Raw genomic sequence first — 20,777 nt, 5'->3', positions numbered from 1 at the left:
GTCAGCACAGAGCCCGATGCAGGGCTCAAACTCACAAACCGTGAGATCGTGACCTAAGCTGAAGTTTGACGCCAAACCAATTGAGCCACCCAGGCGTCCCTAGAGTTGCTTGTACCTCTAAAGAGAGAGAAGACACTTTAGAGTGGAGACTCTTCCATGTTTCCTCCAGATCTTGTGAGTTCAGTGCTAGCTCATGGTCTGTGCTTAATATGTGAATCAAATCATATCTGTAGGCCTCTACATCAATGCCATCTTTTCTTTCTTTCTTTTTTTTTAATTTTTTTTTAACGTTTATTTATTTTTGAGACAGAGAGAGACAGAGCATGAACGGGGGAGGGTCAGAGAGAGAGGGAGACACAGAATCGGAAGCAGGCTCCAGGCTCTGAGCCATCAGCCCAGAGCCCGACGCGGGGCTCGAACTCACGGACCGGGAGATCGTGACCCGAGCTGAAGTCGGAGGCTTAACCGACTGAGCCACCCAGGCGCCCCTACATCAATGCCATCTTTTCTAAGAAGCCACCCTTGACTACCAGTATTGGGTAAGTTGTCACTACTCTGTTTCTAGAGCTTCTTGGACTTAAACTTATCAAAACATAGGAACTCCTGTATTAAAATTCTTTTCTTGCTTATCTTGCTTATCTACAGTTTGTTCTCAATAAGGAGTTTTGAATGAATAAATGAACAAACACATTTACCTTTCTCTTTTAGCAAATAATAAGAATGATACAAGGTTCTTTGACAAACAGACCAATGTATCTTCTGGCTAAAACTTAGTATTATTCCCTTGCCAAATTCCAACAGTCCTATAATGTCAGGATTTAGAAAGCTAAACAGACTCTTCTAGGATGTCAGTAATGACCTGTCAGAATAGGGGAGAGAAGGACAGGGTGAATTGAAGAGAATCCTAAGATTTCTGAAAGGCCAGTGCAATGTTGCTTGATGAGGCAGATAGCGAACAAATTATCACCTTTAACTGTTGTCTGTGCTAACGATGTCTCTTCTTCCAGGGACCTTTGGATCCTAGACGCAGTGATAAGATTGATTGATGTAATACAAGCAAAACAGGGATGGTTTTCCTGCTTTTTGTCTACCAGAGGATCCTAGGGACCTAATATCTCTTACCGAAATCCTGGATTTTTGAGTAGATGAATGTTCTGGTATCACTGACAGTATTCCCTGTTCTCCTGTTTGCCTCTGACATGATGAGTTTGTATTTCTCCCATTGAGTTTTTCCTCCCTTTTACCCGTTTCTATCTCAACAGGGAAGCTCTTCTTTTTCTCTCTGGTCCAAACCTGGATAGAAATCCCTCTCCTTATTTCTCCTTAGAATAACTGAAACGTGCTGACATTTTGGCCAGATACTTTATGGGAAAATAGCCAGATCCAATGCAGATTATAGAGTTCATTACAGAGTTCATCTTAACAAGTGCATGTTTCTGATTCTATACATCCCAGAAAACGCAGTGAAGAGCATTCACACCCCAAATTCCCTATCCCTGACATAATGGCATTCTCGAAAGCGTCGGCACAGCTGTCACTGTGGTTCTTCCTTCTCAGCCTGGCTATAAGCCACGTGGCCTGAGGACACCATCTTGCCTCTCTATCACCCATATATAGAACTGCTTATTTATTATATCCTTCTGAGGATGAATATCAATGCATTAAATGACAGCATTTGCTAGCTCAAACCTTGTAGACACCTAAGGCCTTCCCACTCAGCTCCTGTTTCCTGGTGGAGGGTCTAGCCTGGTGCACACACAATTTGCAAGGAGGTGTTCTTCCTGCGATCCCCTCGAGCAACCTGATTCTTCCACTTCTGGATTATCCACAGTTTTGCACACATCTCGAGAATTCCAAACGACTCACTAAAGGACGCACCATCACCTGCATACCTAGAGAAGTAGTATTTCACTCGACCACCAGTTACAAAAACATACTTTCAATAAGCATGTGCATTACTTTTTTTAAAGACATATTGCATATAGAGACAAGGAAATGGTGCTTGCAGTGTCCTACTTTTTACTGTACTGACTTGAAAGATTATAAATGCTAAACATGTAACTGCTTATAACAGTAGCCATTATACTGTCTACATTATTTGTTTATATTTGTCTCCTTAAAACCAGGAGCCCCTAGAAATCAGAGATTATGCCTTGTAAAACATTTTTTCATTGTCTTCACCCAGCACAGGGTCTAACACTCAGGTAGCCCTTAGTAAATGTTTGATTAATTAGCAAATAAACGTGTGAATGAATGAATGAAGTCCGATGCACAGTAACTTTGTTATAGTAGGTACTACTTAAATTTATATTAAGGAAAACATAGACAAATTCAGGTAAAGCATAGCAATTGAATGTCCTAAATGTATGTGGGGTGGTAGTGCTGTCTTGGGAGCACAAGTTAAGGATGAAAGCCTGGATTTGAATCTCATCCTTACCCAAGGGAAGGGATATCACTTCTGGTGAGTTGATTTCCTTGTCTGAAAAATGGGGATAATTACCTTCGTCTCCTTAGGCTTTTATATAAAATAATGTTTATAAAGACCTCAGCACGAGCCTGGCATGGAGTCAGCACTCATAAAATGGGAGCTTCTGCTGTTGCCATCAGTGTGTCAGTGTAACAACAGCAGACAAAGCACAACTAAAGAGTCTCCTGGTTAAGAGATGCCTAGAAGTCTAAGTGAATCACTATCTGAGGCATCTGTCTATGGATAGCTGATGTCTAGACCATGGACTAAGGGTAACAGTTAAACTTTTAATTGCTAGAGACATTTGACAAAAACCAAATGGGGTCTCTTAAGCACAACTGAGGGTTTTGAACAGACAATGATGTGGGAACTTAATAATGGGACCAGAGAAGAAGTATTATGTGGCCACATAATGACACAGCCCAGTAGAAACAAAGGCCGTAACTCCATGGCAAGGTAAGGAGACCTCACTCTTAGCAAGGAGTATAAGGTCCCATGTCTAGGGCAAGCGGTTTATATGAAGCCCCAGCAGACAAAGAGGTTTTAGAGTACTAAGAACTCTGTCCATTGTGCAGAGGTGCAAAGTCAACTGGTGCATGGCTGAATCTATGAAAGGACAGCTACGGACCAAACTGGGAGGAGCTGAGGTGAGCAGAGGCAGGCTGACAGAGACCAAGACTAGCGCAAAGCATTCGGTGCCTAAGGGATAGCCATGGCATTGGGGCGAGAGTCTGTAGCTGAAGCTGAACAAAAGAAAATCCTGTGTGGCCAGGCCCCATTCGTACAACAAACACTCTGGGCGTCCATCAAAATGGAATCATGTTCAAAGTGAAATCGTGTTTGCATGGCCAATGACAGTGCATCAATCAAAATGTACATTTGAGTCTAGGATGTAGTAAGAAATCTGAAGTACAAGATAGCATCAAATGCCTGTAGCAATATGACATAGAAGGCCCAAGAAAGACAATTTGGAGAAAAATACCACAGGAAAACGGAGTTATGGACATACATCATTCCTCAGGGTTGAGTTGACCTAAAGACACATATCCCAAAATACGTTCTTTCTAGTATTAAACTGTGAGAAGCTCCAAGAAAAAAATCAGTTCTGTGCTCAAGTAACTGCGAAATGCTACATGCTATAGCCCCTTTTGGATAGTTATAATATCATAAGAGCATATTAATAACATAAAAGAACCTGTTTAAAAGCATGATTACATTTGTTTAATCTAACACTACCCCAGTCTTCCAGGGCTGCCATTCTTTTCGTAGTACTTAGTATTCTGTGAAATAAGTGGGAAATTGTGGCCCAGGACTATCCATATTAAAGCAACTACGGGTTGTTGATTTCCTCATTTGAATAACAGAGACACCAATACTATTGCAGCAAAGTGTAAGGATCAACTAAAGTAATGAATGTTACATGCCAAGAAAAGCACCCAACATGCTATATTGTAGGCAGAAACAATGGAGGTTAATAAGATGAATTCTTGAGAACAATGGCTAAGAAGAATATTACTGTTATAGCTAATGTATCTTTGAAATATTAGAACTAATGCCTTTTATGTTATTTTAGCTAATATATTTTTGCATCTGTATCCACTATTCAAGAAATGTGTGAAGCACATCTTACTGGGGGCTTACATCATAACACAGTATTAACCTGTTCCCTTCTCAGGTCAAATATTTCTGATCACGTGTCAGTTCTCTTTAGAAAATCTCTGTCTCAGTGGTCACCCAATCCGCATCCTGTTTCCCTCCAAAAGCAGCACCATTAAAAAAAAAAAGTGGTTTTTTTAATGTTTATTTTCTAGAGACAGAGAGACAGAGAGAGACAGAGACAGAGCACAAGCAGGGGAGGGGCAGAGAGAGGGAGGAGACACAGAATCCGAAGCAGGCTCCGGAAGTGCTGACAGCTCAGAGCCTGATGTGGGGCTCGAACCCACGAACCGTGAGATCATTACCTGAGTCCAAGCAGACGCTTAGCAGACTCAGCCACCCAGGTGCCCCCAAGCAGCACCATTTTAAATGGAAACTGAAAAGCAACAATAACAAAAAAAACCCACCTTGTTTATCTCTGTTCTTTCCTTCAGATCCTCAATGGATGGGAAGAATCGGATCAAACAGAAAAAGCTTGGAACTGAATCTTAGAGAAGAAAAAAAACAAGAAAACCCCCTCACACACACACACACACACACACACACACACACCTCAACATACACATCCCAGTGACAACAACAACATAGATTTTGCACAAGGTTGAGTTCTAGAGATTCAAATGTTGAGTTTTCAATCGACCTAACCTTCTCCCAGAATTTGAAACTCTTATATCTATCTGCCTATCTTATATCTCCAATTGGATATCAAAACCAAATTTTTGATCGAATTTGCTGCTGCTAGGTTATCAAACTGTTTCCCCCACAATCATTCAGTAAATGCAGTCCACAGCAGCTCAATCTATCATTCCTCAAACGGAAGTCGATGCCATCTTGACTTCTGTCTTTCTCTCCCATACCACTTCCAATTCGTTAGCAAAGCCCACTGCAATGTATGCACTCTACTCCTGTGGAAACCACCGCTGTCTCTTACTCAGATTACTACTCCATCTTAACAGATATAGCCTTGCTTTCACCTGGTGCTGCTTTTAGCATGTTAAGCTTCTAGTGTAAGGTCTCCAGCAGCTTCCCAGCTGACTCACAGTATAACCCAAAGTCCTTACCATGGCTCTCAAAGGTCTGCACTCTGCTACCTCCCGCCCCACTTTGGCACATCGCTAACTCTCCTCCTACCCCTTCTTCTCCATTTGCTTGCCTCTGGCCCTCCTGCTCTATCTGGAACATTCAAGAATGCTCCCACTTTGTAGAACTATCATAAAGACGAAATGGTTGGGGCACCTGGGTGGCTCAGTTGGTTGAGCGTCTGCCTCTTGGTTTCAGCTCAGGTCGTGATCTCGCAGTTCGTGAGTCTGAGTCCCACATGGGGCTCCATGCTGATGGTGTGGAGCTTGCTTGGGATTCTCTCTCTCTCCCTCCCCCCATTTGCTCTTTTCCTCTCTCTCTCAAAATAGATAAATAAACTTAAAAAAAGATTCAATGGTTAACACGTACACAGCATCTTGAGCTGCATCTAACTCATTGTAAGTTTTAATTAATATCGCATCACTATTATTTGGAGCTCCTATGTCTTGCTTTTGCTCCTTCTTTATATTTTTAACACATAGTGTATCATGGGTACTATCAGGGATGCCTCCACCTCTGAGCATTTATTTCCTCCAACGACTCCCTCCACCAAAATAGTATTTGATTCTGAAAACCACATGGTCTTCAGCCTCACTGCCTTCAGATCTCTCCTAAAATCATCTTACCGTAGGCCCTGTTGACCACACTAATTACGTAGCACCCATGACACCTGATGTGCTGACAATATTAAGAGGCAAAACAAAGAGCCATAGATCCTCCAAATAGTTGTAAACTGATGTGGAGACTTACTGTGAATAAGGCATGGCTCTAAGAGCTTTGCATGAATTGATCATTAAGTCCCCACAATAATTCTATGAGATAGAGAGTATCATTCATTCCATTTGTCAAAGAAATTTAAGATGCATCAAATTTACTAACCTGCAGAAGGCCATGCAGCGAAAAACCGCTATGAAGTTGAGATTTGAGCACAGGCATTTAAATTGATGGCCAATCTGTTTATCTACACTGCAGCCTGTGTCCCTTGCTGCTCCCTCCATTCTGGTGCATATAGAGCCCATCTTTCACTGATTTAGCAGTGTGTCCTTGATCACCCACTGTGTGGCATGGTGTAGGCATGGGAACAAATACTGGTAAAAAAAATTAATTTGGAGAGGTAGCCAGGGCTCAGATCCCATAGGTATTGTTCTAAGAGAACCTTGGGTGTTTTTCTAAGCGTGATGAGAAGCCCTTGGAGAGAAACGGCGACATTTGCATTTTGAATGAAGCACTCTCGTCGCTGAGTGGAAAATAGACTGTAGGAGGCAGTAGAAGAATCTGGGGGTCATTAAGGAGGCTATTGCTGGAGTTCATGAAGGAGGAACCATCATGGGTGGTGACTTAGATGAGGCCTATGGTGGGATTGGTGAGAAATGGTCAAGATTCAAGGTACATTGCAGGGGAAGGACTAATGGGATTTGCTGGTGGATTGGACATACATCTCCCATGTTTTAAAAAATTGTCCCATTATATTCTGCACTATGAATACCCCATTGCTTATTTAGCCATTCCTTATATTCAAGGCATCCTTCTCTCCTTTTTTTAAATTCCAAAGTGTGCTAGAATATTTGTTCACATTCATGGCTCTTATACACATGTGATTGTTTATATAAAGCTATGAGGTGAAATTTCTGGGTCATAGAGTACATGAAAGTTTAATCTTAACAGATACTGACAAATATGTCTCTACGCCATATGTACTGATCAGCCCGTGCCAATTGTTATTTCTTTACTCCACCCTTTAAAATGCGATGTCAATGTGATTTCAATGTGACATTGACAACAGGCCCTCTTCTGTTTTCCCAATCTATCCACAGGCCATGCTGGTACTCAACCTCACCTATACACCAATGATGAGATGGTACCTGTTGCATCACTGGCCTCTCCCTGTCTAGTCTTTGCAATGCCCAAGCTGACTTTCACTTGCTATTTGCTACTGTCCTTTCTGGGGAGAGTTGAGAAATCACAGACAAAGAAGAGGTGTGGTGACTTTGAAAGGAAATGGCAACTGCGGCATTTGGCTACCCTTGTAAATACTTGAACAGAGAGAGAGCCCCCCACCCCCCTTGAAAGTCTGGTTATTTCCGTGTTAGGAAGATGTCTTTTCACAGCCCTGGTACAAGGTCAGGCAGTGCCTTCAGGGACTGTTAAGAACAGGTTGCCCTGTAATTAACCGATGTGCTACAATACCGTAGTAAGGCATGTGTTTCCTCTAACCTTGAATATCACCCTGTGCATAGGTGCTCATTCACCTGTAAGTTGAGGGCTTCCAAGGAAAAGAGATAACTCTGCTCAATAATCTTTTGTACCAAGGTTTCATAACCCTCCACTATCTAGCACACTCACTTGTAGATTGCCTATCACAACAGACTGTAGACTTTCTGATAAACAGTGCTCTGGATACTTTCTAAACTTTCTACCATTAACCCTTTCAACCTCACATACCTGGGAGCCAGAGAGGCAGGGATATGTTATTCTAAGTTTACTTAGGTCAACCTGTGGAATGGAAAGGTTAATTGACATGGCCAAGGTCGTAAAACAAGCCATAAAGAGAGCCAAGAACAGAATTCAGATCTCTGGAAATGTTTGCAGTCTAGTGTGGGAAATGTTAAATGAAGTACGTTGCTCTAATTCCGCACTGTTCTTTTCTACAGTCTTATCTCCCAAGAGCAATTTTGCCTTTTCAATTCTTCTCAATTACATTTCCACATCATGGAGTACACATAAAATGGCATGGTGTACACATAATGAGTGTAAATGGATGGTGATGTCTATGGTCCAGGCGACCAACTTCAAGTCCTAGCCATTGCAGGCCCTGTGTACTTACTTCGAAGAATGGAGGCACTGGCATCTCTGTCCGCTGTGATCTAGTGGGATCAAACTAATGAGGAAGCATCCAACATTTCTACAAAACTCGACTTCCTGCCAAGATCAACCACTCTCTGCTTGGAAAAAGATACGAAACTATGACGGAACCTGAAGGTGTGTGATGTCATATACGCGAGAGGACCCTCTAGGCCTGGGGCTCACAGCTGCAGGAGACCAGGGGTTTGGAAGAAAGAACTATGGACTAGGGCAACCTCCCAGATAAGAGAGAATGAACTGCAGGACTGTGAAAACGGCAGTGACAGAGAACAGGCATCTGATTTGAAAGAAATTTTTAGGAACGGGTGACTAGTCATGTGGAGTGTTACAGGAGAAGTTAAGGATGTCTTCAGCATGATTAGCATTTTAAAGTTCTCACTAATGCTCTTTTCTCTATACTTGAACATATCATCTCAAATCTTATATCGTTACCTCTCTAGCATAAAAATTTGGTCACACTTTCTGGGCAAGCTTTAATGGTCTCTTATCTGCCATAGGAAAAAGTCCAGGTTCATTACCTCAGCGTGAAAAATCCTCCGAGACCAGTCCCTAAAAACAAGGCACCAGGTTTCTCTTTCTCCGCTGTCTGTCTCCAAACCAGACCCGAACGCACAGCAAAGAATGATCTCTTTACCAGATTGAGCTTGTCTACACTTTGAAGATGCTCTTTCCTTCTTCTTGTTCTTTGCCTGAGATACACCTACTCCATATCCTACCTCAATGCTACCTCCTGCATAAAGTGCTTCCCAGTCTACCAAGTATATGAACCTTCTTCTTCCCTTTTTCTCCCACAGAACCTTATAATTCTTGCACATTAACTAACGACCCGCCTACATTTCATCTCTCCCGTTGAAGAATGACATTTCCCCCTAATGTCAATGCCAAGACTTAACTACAACCCGCATTTAGCATAGTGCTTGGAACATGATAGGTGTGTTTGTTGGCGGAATTAAATAAATAGATCTTTCATGTTCGCCAATGTTTGAGAACTACGGAAATGATGATTCCTTGTATTCTCTAACACCTTGCTAGAAGTTGCCCTCAGGGGTGCAGAGGATAGGCTGAAGTCATACATGATTTTGAATCTCACTTTTGACATGATTTTAGGTGAGTTACTTCCTACCTTAGAGCCTCCTTTGCCTCACTTTTAGAATTAATACAGCAATACAAACCTTATAAGGTTGATGAGAGGCTCCAGGGTTACCCTAACACTTGCCACGTTCCAGAATGCTCAGTGAACATTTCTTCCTTCCTGATTTTCTTCATTGGGTCCACTTTGAATACTAATAAAAATGCCTCTTGTGCAACACTAATCTTTATTCATATCTTTACTCTTTTATAAAGTTCATACATTTACTTTTGGACTTATTTATCTATGTGAACATAACCTATTAAAGCATATATGTATAGTTGTGTCTTTATGTATATAAGCCATAGTTTTAAAAGGCATACCCAAGAAATCATTGTTCTGCTAAATACTCACATAGTCATACATATATATGAATGGCTAAAAATAATATCTTACAGTAATAATCTGAGAGGTAATGTAATATTAAGAGCTTGAGCTAGGGAGTAAGAAATAAACCTGTATTCAAATTTCTGACAATATACATTACAGGAAAATCTAACTTAATGAGGCTTCGGTTTCCTCAACTGTATCATGGACTTCATAAACATGTTTAACTTGAAGAGTTGTAAGGACTGAGAGAGATACTGAATGGAAGGCACTTGGCACAGAGCCTCTCACATAGGACACTCAATAGCTGTTACTTTTATGGCTCCAATCATTATTATTATTTCTCTGGCTCTCACCCAAACTTGCTATTGCAGATTTCCAGGCCCCTGATAATCTCACCTACCTATTCTGAGCATAGGGAGCATAGGAGGGAAGAACAGGCACTCTTGGTGAAGATCTACTCCTGCACAATAGATCCATGCTGTGTGACTCCTCTTTCTTAATCCTGCCAGTGCCAGAAAAGCAGTAATCCCCTCCTCCAACACTCTACCACCCTTCCATCCTCTGAGCATGGCCCCAGTGCACACGGCCACCCCGAGGCACGGCCACCCCATATCTTCCTGCCACTTGAGTCCTGGGTATTTCCAATGCACAACTGTTCTTGATGTGCCAAAGGAACACTGAATTCTGTGCCAAAATGAAGAGAATGTTTTGCCACCATCTGTTACATTACATTTGTGACATAGACACAAAAATGGTTTGGCCTTGTGGCCCAACATTTTATAGGGTTTTTACTGTCTGGGAAGTAGAGGTTAAGGTTGTAGGTTGGGGAAATATCTGAATGACTGAAAGCGTTCTTCTATTAGAACCACTCCTTTTTTTTTTTTTTTTAAGAACCACTCTTTCCTTTTTTCCGATAACAGAGTCAGATCTCTAGACATAGTCAATTTGTTTGTTTTGTTCTTCCCTCAGAGAGAAAGTCACTCTAGTTGGCATCCCCAAACATTCCCACCCAAGTTCTATGCATAGTGAACGCAAACTCTGTGTGCTTGGGAACAGGGCCAAAAATGGCTTGACATGAAAGCTAAATCTATTTGGTGTTTCATCTTTTATCTTAGGGGGGAAAAAAAACCATATGAATTTGGCATCCTCTCCATAGTATTATGTTAATATAAAATAATGGCATTATTCCTCTGGATTTTTTAGTCCATTTCATGACTTTTGGGTACCCCCTGGAATACCTCACCAAACTCAAGAGGACTTATATCCCATGTCACGATCCCAGATCAGCCTTGGAACAAATGAGTTCTCTCTCAGGAGACTCCTCCTTTGGTAGAACTTGGTAGAAATCTATTTCTACTCTATATGAGTAGGCATATTCTTCCTACTCATTTGTCCAACATGCCCTGACGTGGCCAAATCCCAGCCATAAACACAACTTACAATTAAATTTGCCTCTTCTGTCCCCCAACGGATCCCAGCCATGCCTCAGAGACATCATCAAGAACCTTCGTTTTTATCCTGTCATCTGCCTGTGCATTTGCCAGTGAAATGTGAGGTTTTGTTGGCTGAGTAGTCAAAAGCAGAAGGTTTGCTGTGCATGACTACTGATGGCAACCACATTTCTTCAAAGCGTGGACATGCCCAGGGAAACATTTGACAAATGTGTCTTAAAGGCAATGACTCGCATGGCAATAGAGCCTTATACAAAGAAACTTTGGGTTATCCACAGATATTCGGGGCCTTCCGGAAAATAAAACCCATTTGATGAGTTCCCTCCATGTACTTAAGCATATAAAAGTAATGGATCCATAGAAATTATTGCATTCCATATTCATACCAATTAAAAATTCCTCAGATGGTTCAGTCAATGGCCCATATGTATTATAGTTCCAGCAACTCTCAACCATATGCAGTGACATAGGCTGTGCCAGAAGTACCAAAATAGTCTTTAGAAATAAATGCCTCTGCATTGTGGCTCATAAAAAATACCTGTTAATTATAAATGGAAGCCAACTCAGCCCAGTATCAGCTGAATGACATGAAGCTAATTTCTGAAACGCAGGGAGCTCGAGAACTAAACACAGTGGGTAAAGACTTAATGGAAAAGTAATAAGGTTAGGTCATGTTACTCTTATCTGCAAATTCCTGTGGTTTTCCATGAAATAAGTGGAGCTCACTGCAGTCCTGTGAGATACCGAGTTTGTAGCCCTCATGTTGGTTGGCCTTAAAAAGGCCAACCTACCACAAAAAGGAATGGAGTACAGATACATGCTATAACATAGATGAACCTTGAAACATTACGTCCCGTGAAAGAAGCCAGTCACAAAAGGCCATGCATTGTATGATCCCATTTGTATGAAAGCTCCAACACAGGCAAATCCGTAGAGACAAAAAAATGGATGAGTGTTTGCCAGGGCTTGGGGAGTAACTGTTGATGAGCAGGTGTAACGGAAGTGTTCCAAATTTACGTTGTGGTGATTATTGTGAAAATCCACGAATGCACTCAAAACCACCGTGTTGTAAGCTTTAAAGGGTGAAATTTTATGGCAGGTGAATATATTCCGATGAAGCTGTTATTAAAGGGGAAGAAAAAAAGGCCAACCAGGGTGTGGTATTAAGTGAAGTCTAGGAATGGGAAAGGATGAGCCATGACCAAAAAAGACCAAAAGGCCTGATCGCGACCAAAATCCTTAGAAGAGCTATACTGGGCCTCTCCGCTCCTGGACAGGCTTCCACAATATTATCCAGAATCATTCTCTGACTTCATAGTTTTCATTGCCAGGATCCAAAGGGCCACGGTCTTCAAGTTACTAAGATGTTGGCGTTTTCTTTCTTTCTTTGTTTCTTTTCACCCCCTCATTGGATTTCCTAGTAATTTTCAGTCAGGTGGAGAGGAGTCCGCTCTGCTTGTGTTGTTCATTATGGAAATTGATTTGACCCTCATTTGCATCTATTTGCACTGCCATCAAGCTGATTTAGAATCCGAGGGTGGTTGCAACCTCCTCCGAAGCTGGCAGATTTGCTCTAAAAACAGAACCCTGGAACTTTCCAACCAGCTCCGAAGAACTTGTTCTCTTGCCCTTTTGATTTCTGCACAATATGGGAAGAGTTTCAGAGAAATACAACTCGTGGTAAAAGAAAGAAAGGAAACCTTTGTTGCCTCCTGCTATAAATAGCCTCCATTCCCTTGCCTTCCCTTCATGCTACTAGTCAACCCTGCAATCGTGGGTTGCACATCAGAAATAAACACATTGGTCTGTGGAGCCAGAGGCCCCAGGCAAGCTTGCAGGCTGGCAACTGGCAGTACAGGAGTTAAATCTTAAACAATCCAGCATGGCAATTATCCCTCCTGCACTGACCCATGGGTTCCTCACTAGCCCCAGGAAGTGCAGCCCTGCTACCCTAGCCAAGGAGCCAAGGGGAGTGATCAGAAACTAGGAGAGTGCAGACTTCACCTGGCTCAGCCATTCTGGCCTCTCTGGTTTCCCTTTGCCTCTACAGCCCTGGGCTGGTTCCTTGCTTTCTATCCGATTCTTCCTCTCTCCTGCCCTGTGCGGGCCTCGCGTGTGTCCAGCAACAAACACCAACCTCACCTTCCCTGTGCACCTGTGCTCTCTTTTATTGCCCGAATGGAAATTGCTTTCTTGCTGTTTATGATTTAAAATGCTGAATTCTCATTGTAAAAAAAAAAATCAGTTTATATAAAAAGGGAAGTAAGAGGGCATAAAAATTAGCTACGCTCTCACCGCTCAGAGAAATTCACCCATACTGCAAGTGTAGAGTCTTCAAATTCTAAGAGAATGTTTTTTAAATGAAACCTATGAGACATATCTATTTTTCACTTAGAAATCCATCTTGTGCATTTTTCATTTCAATAAATATAGATCTACACTACCATTTTTAGCAGTCTCTATAAATGTATCCATAATTTGCACACTTAGTCTGTTTCTTCTTGATTCATATCTATGTGTATATATATATATATATATATATATATATATATATATTCATAGATAATATACACATTCACAGTTTTTTTCTTAGTCCCAAATTTATCCGTGAGGCCCTCCTTCTACCCTCAAGCTCAGTCACACCTGACATCTGGGCCTCCTGCTGCCCCAAACTGTCTGCTCATCAGAAGTTACCCGTCCTAGGCCTTACTCCTCAAGACCCTATGCTACTTGATGATAAATAGAGAAACGTAAGGAACAAAGTGAGTTAATGGGTTAATTGGTACAGTGGCTTTTATTTGGTGTCAACGGATAATTGGAACAGGAATGGCCTTTAGAAATAATCTGATCTGTCATTTTCCTAACTTGTCAGTAGAGTGTAGGGGTGAGAGAGGTATAAAAAAATTCACTGGTCCTTCCTCCAGAGAGTTCAACATGATTTGTCTGGAATGGGGTCTGGAAGGCTGTCATTCAGCAAGCTCTTCATGGGATCATTTTGATCAGTAACATTTTAGAAACTCTGATTTTATTCAATATCTTTATCATTCATGTGAGGTCACAGAGGACTAAATAGATCTGGTTTGTCACGTCTACATGGACAATTGGCAGTGGGACTGGAGGTATTGTCTATATTTCCCCATCCCTGAGCTCATCATCATTTTGTTGCACAAGACCATCTTATTCCAAAGAAAAATTTTATTAGAACAAAGGACTTCTAAATATAATACTGTAATAGAAAGGGTTTGTACCTGTTACACAGTGACAATTCTGGAACTCAAAGTGGGCTAAAGGGAGGTTGACTTTGAGTCAAGGAAGGGATCTTTTATCGACACTCAAACCTGTATCTTGCAAATGACTGTTTGCATGCGTGTGTGTGTGTGTGTGTGTGTGTGTTGGTCTTAGGAAAAATATTGGAAGTCAAACATGATTACAGAACCCATAGTATAATAATAAAGGATAAAGACCTATATCTAGAAGTATCCCCGGTGGTGGGGGAAAAAAATGCTGGTGCTAATGCAGAAAGACTGGATCTAATCAAAAGCGAAGATTTCCTTTTACTTAAGTCTATCTTCATCCATGAAGACCTGTTTCAGCAAGATTTTCAACTTTCGTTGGAAACATGTGTTATACAGAACACACAGAGACAGAAAGAAGACTTCTCAAGGCAATCTTCAATAGGAAGCTACTTACCTACTCTGGTGGCCAGCTCAGTCATGGTGTTCATGGATAATGGGTATCTGACAGGATTCTTTAATCCAAGACCTAATAAAAATAATAAAGGTGATGATTTAAATCATCCTAGCCTCATGGAATAGGAACAGTCATGGACACCTTCCATTTTCCTGGCAGACAGTAGTTCTTCCAGTGGGTACAACTTCAGATGGTACATTCTGCTGTCTGCACTGTGTGGCAGGGGAAACAGCCGTATTGATTTGCATGGCTCCTGTTATGGGTTGCATTGTGTCTCCTCAAAATTCATATGTTGAAGTCTGAACCCTCCTGCTACCTCGCAACGTGATCTGATTTGGAAACAGGGTCACTGCATATCCAATGAGTTAAGTTAAATGAGGTCACAGTGAAGTAGGATGGGCCTTCAATGCAATATGACTGGTGTCTTTATTTAAAAAAGGGGGAACTGTGGACACAGAGACAGAAATACACACACAGCAAGAATGTCGTGTGAAGATTGGAGCTATATGTCACAAGCCGATGAACTACCCGAGCTAGAAGAGGCCTAGAACAGATCCTACCCTAGAGCCTTCGCAAGGAGCATGGCCTTGCTAATACTTTACCGTTGAACGGTTGGCCTCCGAAAATAAATTTCTGTTTGTTTCAAGTACTCTGTTTGTGGACTTTGTTCCAACAGCTCCAAAAAAACTAGTATAGTACCCTTCAGAACACAGCCTCCACCAGATGACAGTTTTTAAGGCAAGAACGACTCAACAATGGGCTTATCCTTGTAATATTTACTAGTTTGGCCACACGAAAGCTTAATAGATTTGGAGATCCTAATGCCAAAGGAGGAACACCTGAAACAAAGTACTAACCTTGATTCTCTTTAAATAGAAGCTGATTCTTCCCCTTTGCCACTTCAGGCTCCTTATGTAGCTGCACCAGTAGGCAGAGAAATGTCACTGTACCTGCAGCCATGATTGATCCTGGGTCATCGGATTGTTGCTATCAAAGAGTACAAGGAGGGCTGTATATGGAACATAGGATGTCTCCTGGACGCCTCTAAATGCTCCCTTGCCTCAAAGTACTAATGATTGGAAAACTGGATCAACCCCCTTCCCAAACACACACACACACACACACACACACATTCTTCCTAAAAGACCCCTAGGAAAGCAAACTTATGGGAATGAAGGCTCAGGTCACCACTTTCCCCGCTGAGGTGCTGCCACAAACTACGAGGAACTGGAAATGTATGGTAGGAAGGGCTAGTGATGATGATGATATTGATAGCAGCATGACCAGCTTCCAAAGCCTGATTAAGTATGATGATTTTTTACTTTTTCTCTTTCCTCTGCTACATATTTTATATGATGACCAGGAACAAATGTTTTAAGTTTCAGGTAGAAGGATGAAGGAATCCACGTTACTCCCCATAATAATACAGTAGTGACTTTGTCTCCTGTGTTTGGGCCATAAGTTTTGAAAGGGACAAAGGATAAGACTAGTGTCAAGATACCAAAGGAATTGACTGTGCTAATTATAATTCCCTTGTGTCTTTAGATCTGCTCACTACTCTTTCTCACCCTGCCTCTTGCCTCAGGAGGATGACTTATGTTACATGAATAAATTCTCATCTCTCTGGGTTCCTGTTGGCATCTTCTTCACTATGGTTCTCTCAGATGAAACGAGAACAGTGGGACTAACTAAATGAGAACAGTAAGGACTAACTTGATTACCTCTTCCTGGGACAAAACTTTGCCTTTGAGTATAATGTTATAAGACAATGGAGTCTATTATCGATTCAATTCAAAGTTTTAGTAGAATATGAATTGGTAAAAAGACTCTGGGTAGGGAGTAGTCCAGATGTTTTCCACTGATTTTCATTTTTTCACTAGGATCCTTTCTCCCACTGTTACCACATGGGGATTTCCCTTCCAGAGCTCTTCCTGGTAAAAACATTGGAGGATTCTGTGCTTGACATCTGTAACGGAGGAAGTAGCTGGACCAGACAATAAACACTTTGCGAAAGGTGCTATTGAGGAGAAAATAGTCCAAACCCATTTACACAACTGTGACACCATGCTTCTGAAAAACATGTTTTTTGGTAGAACTTGGTGGTCAATTTTTTCCTACCTGTATGGAGGTATACAATTTACACATAATTTTAGGTGCACAGCTGTACACATTCTGACAAACTGACGTAGTCATGTTACCACACAAAAACCAAATTGTAGAATATTTCCGTCACCCCCAAATATTCCTGTGTGTCCCTTTGGACAAAATCCCCTTTCCTCAATTTTAGTCCCTGGCAGCCGGTGATCTCATGTATGTCCTTCTGTCTTTGCCGTTTTTAGAATGGTATGTGAGGGGGATCGTACAGTATTGTGGCCTTTTGAGTCTGCGTTTTTCATTTAGCATAATGTTTTTTGAGAATTATCCATTCTGTTCCAGGTTTGAGTACTCATTTCTTTTTTATTGCTGAATAAAACACTTATTAGAGCATTTTATTGTATCATACGCTACAATATGTATCTGAATTATACCTACAATTTGGTGGATAATTGAGTTGTTTCAAGTTGTTGACAATTATGAATAAATCCACTGTATACATTCACATGTACGTTTTGTATAGACATGTATCTTCATTTCTCTTTGGTGAATATCAGAGAAGGTATTAATGGGTTGTACAGTAAGTATGTGCTCCACTTCATAAGAAACTTCCAGACTGCTTCATAAAAAGCTACATCATTTTGAAGTGACATTAGAGTTCTAGTTTGTCCACATCATCACTGACATTGGTTATTGCCATTTTTTATTTTAATAATTGCGTTCTGGTTGTTAGTTTTTTAATGTTTTTGTTTATTTTTGAGAGAGAGCCTGAGTGGGGAGGGGCAGGGACAGAGGGAGACAGAGAATCCAAAGCAGGCTTGGTGCTATGAGTGTAGAGTGCAACGTGGGCCTCAAACCCACAAACTGTGGGATCATAACCTGAGCCCTTCGAAGTCAGACGCTCAACCAGCTGAGCCACCCAGGTGCCCCAGTAATTGTGTACCGGTTCCGGTTTACATTTCTCTAATAGTGAATGCCGTTAAACATTTTTTCATGCATTTGTCATCTGTGTATCTTCTCAAATGAACTGTAAGTTCAACTATTTTGCTTATTTTTTATTGGGTTGTTTCTTTCCTTATTATTGAGTTTTGAGAGTTCTTTATATAGTATGATTACTACTCTTTACAAATTATTGCCTTTAAAAATATATATATTTATTATATATATACATTTAATATATACATTAAATGTGTACAGACACACACACACACACACACACACACACACACACACATATAATTCCTTTACATAACGTTGCAACCCCAAGGAAAGAATCACCTCCTAACTCTTTTATCACCTTCTGAGGATCATTCATTTCAAACAATTATACTTCTTCCTCAATCTTTGAATCTTAAAATTTTGATCATGCGTTGCTTTAAAAGTTGTATGAAAACTAACTATTCACTCTGTCTCCCATAAAAATCTGCATATATACAAATTTTTGCATATCCTTTTTGGAGTCCATAAGATACCTGCTCCTGAAGTTGCGCGTGGACCACAAAGCAGGACCCCGGGCTAGAAACTTATGTGTGCAGTCTGTTAATGTCAACTTGGATCAGTATAATAATCTTCCTTCTTTATCTCAGGTGAACTTAAGCTATTGAATGATGCAGGATAAGGCATGCAACTGTGCAAATTAATGCACTAAAGATATACTTTCATCCTTTTTTTACAGGGTCTGTGCAGCTACACAATATTTTTTTATTAGTCTCTTTAGTTCTATTTTTAACGCCCCCAGAAGCCAGTTGACAAATGTTCTTTATCACCTGTATCCTCTTCACTCTTTCATCCTGCTACCTACTCCACCGAAAAATAGAAGAAATCGGGTATAAATAAGTATCCCCACTTAATTTAAACTTAATCTAAACTTAATTTAAACTTAATTTAAAGAATGCCCCTCCATTCTTCCTTTGAATCTCCGAAAGAGATGTGACTTTCTTGCAGCCAATGTTATTCCTTCCTTTTGGGCTCCTGATGCTACTCTATCCTAGACCCCACTTTTGCAAACAGCTCCTTTACCTGTATTATTCATGTCTCCCCCTTAAACTGCTATTCATTCTCAAGATTTCAACATTTTTTTTTCCCATTGGAAAAGAGAAAAAAGCTCCCTCAACTGTGCAGCCCACTTCTCACCCCTCCCCATACTCTACCCCATGCATTTCCTTTGTTTCACAGCCAAGCAGAGACAAACACTTTACACTCGCTGTCTCTAATGGTTCCATTTCTCACATCACTACCGACTCTATATCACCCCCAACGCTCCATTAAAATTGCTTTTTACAAGCAATAAATAATTTTCCGAATGGTCTAATTACAAAGAAAAAAAACGAGTTGGTTATTTTCAATTATACCTGTCCTCTGGGAAATATTTGTTATTGTTGACTATTTCCTGAAACTCATTTCTCTCTTGTCTTCTGTAGCAACACTCTCTCCAAACTTCTCTGTTATGTGTCTATGTTGTGGGTCTCCGACCTCTTGTTCTAACAAGTACCACTGTGATAGTGATCCTCGGGTCTCTCTAAGTCTTTTTTTTTTTTACTCTCACTCAATTGCTGAATGACCAAACTGCATGATATTTTCGACTATTGCCTACCTACCTATAAATCAATGAACCCAAACTCTTGATCACTTTTAGGAATTCTCCAAAAAAAAAGAAAGAAAAAATGAGGCAGTCTTCTCCTAAGTTGTTTGAACACAACCAGTTCCAAGTAAATGTCATCATTGTTACCCTCCCCAAACTATTCTCCAAATTCATTCCCCTCTCTTATTTCTATCTCAGTGATTATCTCCACCATTTCCCTTGTTGCCCAAGCAGAAACCTGAGAATCACACTAAATTACTCATTTCATTTCTGAATAGTGACTAGTCAATCATACACTTATATATGCAATAAATAATTATGGAGTGTATATACCATGTGCCAGCCACTCAGCTAACCCTTTCTGCTAACCCTTTGCCAGGTTGAATTAGACCTTATCTTTGCTCTCAAACGGCTTACCTTGTAATGTTGCAGAGGCTACAGGCTATATTCAATGAGAGTTTAAAGGAAGGGCTCTCTGAATCAGACTGAGGTGGAGGTGTCAAAGAGAACTTGCCAGAGGCAATCCTTGCATTGAATGATAAAGGATCAATGGTAATTAGCTAAGGAAAGAAGAGAACAATAATCCAAGAAGGAGCAGCCTATTGCAAGGTTTGACAAAGTGGTTCTGCTTCCTAAATCATTCATAGCCCTTTGGCTTTCTCTCCAGATACACTGCTAGAAACTTACATACAGCCAGCCACCATATTTTTCACCAATAAAATTAAAAAGGCCTTTTCATTAGCTCTCATTGGCCGCTAGTGTTACCTTCATCCAATCCATCTTCCACATGGCTACTGGACAGATCTTTCTAAAGTGCCTCTCTGAGCATAACTCTCTAGTACTTAAATGGACTTCAAGCTGTATTCCAAAGCTGTAATCATCAAGACAGTATGGTACTGTTGCAAGAGCAAACACTCAGATCAATGGAACAGAATAGAGAACCCAGAAATGGACCCACAAACGTATGGCCAACGAATCTTTGACAAAGCAAGAAAGAATATCCAATGGAATAAAGACAGTCTCTTCAGCAAGTGGTGGTGGGAAAACTGGACAGTGACATGCAGAAAAATGAACCTGGACCACTTTTTTAAAAAATTTTTTTTAATGCTTATTTATTTTTGAGACAGAGGGAGACAGAGCACAAGTGGGGGAGGGGCAGAGAGAGAGAGGGAGACACAGAATCTGAAACAGGTTCCAGGCTCTGAGCTGTCAGCACAGAGCCCGATGCGGGGTTCGAACCCACGAACTGTGAGATCATGACCTGAGCCAAAGTTGGATGCTTAACCGACTAAGCCACCTAGGCAGCCCTGGACCACTTTCTTACACCATACACAAAAATAAACTCAAGATGGATGAAAGACCTAAATGTAAGACAGAAAGCCATCAAAATCTTTAAGGACAAAGCAGGCAAAAACCTCTTTGACCTTGGCCACAGCA

The sequence above is a fragment of the Neofelis nebulosa genome, chromosome 3, assembly GCF_028018385.1.
Source record: "Neofelis nebulosa isolate mNeoNeb1 chromosome 3, mNeoNeb1.pri, whole genome shotgun sequence".
Classification (NCBI taxonomy): domain Eukaryota; kingdom Metazoa; phylum Chordata; class Mammalia; order Carnivora; family Felidae; genus Neofelis; species Neofelis nebulosa.
Note: the sequence above shows the minus strand (reverse complement) of the source record.